Below are 4281 nucleotides of genomic sequence, written 5' to 3' on the forward strand. Positions count from 1 at the left end.
TTTTTTTTTTTTGCCTGCCAAATGCCTGTTAAGGCTTTTGTCAATTTTCTCTCTCTTGCCAATTTTGGGCAGTGACAGCAAAGCTAAAAAATCAGAACATAAAACCTGCCATTGATTTCCAATGCAACGGTTCCAAAGGAAAGGTCAGGAAGGAAAAAAGAAACACATTGGACAAAAAAGCAGCTTCGTTGATGTATTGCTGGTGGCACCTATGGAGCTGCCCCAACACAAACAGACCTTTTATATCAACTGATATGAGACAAAGGAAGGGATGGTCCCTGCAGCTCATCACCTCTCCCTCAGGGATGAGGCTGAGGTGTGTTATATTTGCTACTGCACAACCAGCCCAACCATGCCCCTCCACTGGACAGAGGAGACATGACTGTGGGAAAACAATCTATGTAGATAAAGGGAAATAATGGATAGCATTATGATAAGGAGATAAAATAATTGGGTAATACATGAAAGGCAAACAAAGTTCTTGTGATCTGAAAGTCAGGAAAGGAGCAGTTTCAGCACCAATAAAGTTGTCATCATAAAAACTTTTTATAGGAAGGGCAAAGAAAGGCTGGGATACAAAGGTATTTATGGAATCGGGTGCAGCATGTTCTGCATCCATCCATTAAATTCAGATGGATTTGTCACGGTTTTTGTGCTTTAAATCTTTGTGGTAAGTAATTTAGGCACTGTTTCATATTGTCTGCTTGATAGAATATGTTTCAAATTGGAGCCCACTACCAAGTTGTTTAATAGAACTTTTTGAGATGAGAAATTCTTCTGATCCTGACAACATCCTTTACATGAGAAATAAAGAAGGCATTTATGAGAAGCTGCTTTGTGGTTTTGATAATAAAGGTAACTATTATCTTGCAGCCTTTCTCCACCCTCACATTGCTACACGTTAACTAATTAACTAATTAATTAATCAATCCCTTTTCCTTCTGAGAAGAGAGGCTCTGCATGCCCAGCTGAAGGAATCATGGCACTGCAGTGGGGTTGAGCATGTTCTTATTCTCATGGACCACTCAGCATCAACCTAGAGTTTCCTCTCCTCTCATATATTATTTTAAGGTAGCTGTTTGATTCTTTGTGACGTTTTTGTTCTGTTTGCTTTATTTTGCAGGCTAAACGTGAAAGCTGGGAGTACTGGAGAAGCCAGGCTTAAAAGTGGCATTCCTGGTTCAGAGTTTGGCCACCCAAACCATGTCACCATCTCCTCTCAGTTCTGATGAAATGGTTCTTAGAGAAGACAGGAATTTTCTTGGATACATCTCCACAAGCAGGTTGGAGACAGATTCAAATGCTGCATCAGGACACCATGTTTTGTGTCTAGACCTGACATCTTTGTCTGCATGAAGCCCATCCCACAGAGATATTCTAGAACTAAAAGTTTGTTCTTCTCACTATCTCCATGCAAAGGCAGGATAAATATTCCCTAGGGGATTTTTTATGACAAAAGAGATCAAACAAATCCAGCATTTTATAAGGTACATACATTTAGAAGCTGGATAACTCCACACATGTGGGAATTACTGGCTATTTGCTCATAGGCCTTTAAAATCTGCAGAACAGGACTGGAGTATGTTTCTCTGTAGAACCCAGATCTTGACTCCTTTTTTACAATCACACAGGCCTCACTTGAATGCTGGGATAACTGTTTTTGCTGATTGGAAAAATATTCTTGTGTTCACATTGGAGACAAGGCAACTTAATGCCCTTCTTTGCATTTTGGGGTTGACTGGGCTTTCCTGGAAACTCTGAGGTTTTATCACCCTGTTCACGTTTGAACTGCTTTCTATGCTTTCACACAAAATAACTGTATATCCATAATTCCAGTGCTCTGCATCCCCTCTCCCAAGGGTTTGGGATACACACAGATACTCTATCACAGCAGAGCACTGCTCTTTGATCTGCCAAAGATCTGAGTCTGCAACAGCAGAGAATTACACTCAGCTCTCTCAAGTCCCAGCACTTCACCTATTATTTTAAGAAAGTTGTCCCTGGAGGTATTAAATAACCACAAAGTGCTGCTGCAGCAGAGCTAAATATTTACTAATAATGTTAAACTAACACACTGGGGGTTTTTTCCAAGGAGACATTGGCACAGAGCTCTGCTGTGAGCCACAAGTACATCTCAAGATCTCATAAAAGTAAAGCTGGAGAATTTCTGGTGCCAGACACAGCATGAGCTGCTGTGAATGGACAGAGCCTGTTGATGCCAATGGGGACATAATGCTTAACAGACTGAGAATTTGCCTCCTCTTGCCTGGTGTTGCTAAAAACGTTTTTGGAGCTCCCCAGATGCTTCAGCTGAATTTCTCAGGTTGAGGAGGAAAAAGGCTTTTTAGTAGCTCCTGAAGGTAGATCCAATTTGTAGGAAATGTCAAACTGGAAATTCATGTGTGTAGTGCAATTGATGTTGGCACCTGGATGGGTACAAATTGGTGAGGATTTTCCCTGCTGACCATCTAGCTGCTCTCCCTAGGAAACATCTGCATTTCTGGCAAGAGGATAGAATTTTTCACCTGTGATTTGTGAAGGAAGGCAACATTTCTTTTTTCTTTTTCACAGCTTCCTTTACAAGTGGGCAGTTTTGCATCCACCCTGCTCCAGGCAGCATTGCCAGTCATTCAAGAAGAGGAATAATTCAGTGGCTGAAGGGTTGTGGGATCTCCAGCTGAGAGGGACCAGCACTTGCTGATAAAAGCCAAAGGGAGAACACACATTTTGTTTGCTGCAAAGGCCGTAAGGTGGGAAGAAATCTCTCCTTTCTTGCAGAAAAGGAGAGGGCTGTTTATGAACCTCTCCTGAGTCTTTCCTGCTGCTGTCTGCTCTTGCTGAGACTTACCGTCTGGAGGAATCCCAGGATGGAAAAACTGGTAGGAAAGGAGCTTCACTCATCTCAGAGTACCCAGAACAATTCCCAGTGATGGTGATCCAGGTAATACTGAACCCCCCAGCACAAAGCAATGCAGAAGAAAGGGAATGTAGCGTTGAGGGAAAAAATAATGAGAGGATGCAAATAAGATTTAATGACAGCCACTATGGTTTCATGGAAAATAGGTCTTGTCATAGAAATGCTGTTTTTTCCCCTCATATGGGCTTCTGAGTAAAGCAGAACAAAGGAACCACATCAACAAAAAAGTACACTCTAAGCTGAACTGGAACATCTTAGAAGAATGTGGTGTTGGATGTCATAAAACAGGACCTTAGAGGTCCAGTGTGATGCTCAAAACACTTTTATATTCTCACTAAAGCTTTTAAAGTAAATATGAAATCGTGGCTAATAACGTCTGCCATGTTGTTGTTGTATTTTCTCTTCTCTATCCACCTGCCTATATTTATGGTTTTCAACAGAAATCAGCATTTTTGTATCTTTCATATCAAACCAGCTCGGGACACAACACAGGAAAAATGTTAAAGGAGGAAAAATGGCACAAAAGTGGCTGCTGACAGACACAAAAGTGTTTCCTTGGGAAAATTGGGCAAAAGTCTGCCCTTATGTGTTGTCCTATGTTCTTGATATACGCAGTAAAATACAGGGAGCTTTTTGGTCTGATTGGTTTTTTAGCCACATTAATGACATCCTGCCAGTTGTTAGTAAAGCAATTAAAGCTAATGATTAACATTCTGTAGTTTGACATGGTTGCAGTAGTAGCTTTTAAAGATTTGCCTGTTTATATTTGGATTTTAAAGTGGAGCCAAGTTGGAGACAGGAAGGCAAGGAGGGACCATTATCAACATAACCTGGCGGGGATTAGGAGGGAGGTGGTTATGGATACAGATTTCCCAATAAGATGACAGGCCTGTGGAGCATTTCAGGGCGTGCTCCAAGGCCACCTTCTCTTCTTGAACAGCTACTATCTACTTCTGCTGCCTCAGGTATGCGCTCCAGGTGTTGCCAAAGCCCTTCCAGCCCTTCCCAGCCACACGTCCTGTTGCAGTCTGTCTGGGAGCAAGGCGTCTGTGCCTGTCAGGAGCTGTGTGTCAGAGCTCCTTGGAAAGAGGTGCCTTTGCAGACCCATCTTTCTCAATACAGCTGCCAGCTGATTAAATGAAAATTGCAAAGGCATTCTGATGCTGACTGCTGCAGCCAAGTGTTTCATGGCTTTACTTAGAGCTTCCAGTAAGTTACTGCCTGCAACATTGCCAGGGAGGCAGAGAGGCGATGGTAAAAAAAAAAAATTCAATTTTCATCCAAGAGCATTTTTCTTTGTGCCTACAGTTGTCCATACACTTTCCAAAGGCAGGGGCACACTGTGGTTGCAGGTGTTGTCATTT

General features: G+C 42.1%; 1 long non-coding RNA gene across 1 annotated transcript; it reads left to right on the forward strand.

The window, feature by feature from the left end:
• The first annotated feature begins 946 nt into the window (after positions 1-946).
• Positions 947-3719, forward strand: LOC138107173 (uncharacterized). Its single transcript, XR_011149282.1, has 3 exons — positions 947-995; positions 1124-1283; positions 2572-3719. It is a non-coding gene; the product is annotated as an uncharacterized lncRNA (long non-coding RNA).
• Positions 3720-4281: the final 562 nt, after the last annotated feature.

This window comes from Aphelocoma coerulescens, chromosome 3 (assembly GCF_041296385.1).
Source record: "Aphelocoma coerulescens isolate FSJ_1873_10779 chromosome 3, UR_Acoe_1.0, whole genome shotgun sequence".
NCBI classification, from domain to species: domain Eukaryota; kingdom Metazoa; phylum Chordata; class Aves; order Passeriformes; family Corvidae; genus Aphelocoma; species Aphelocoma coerulescens.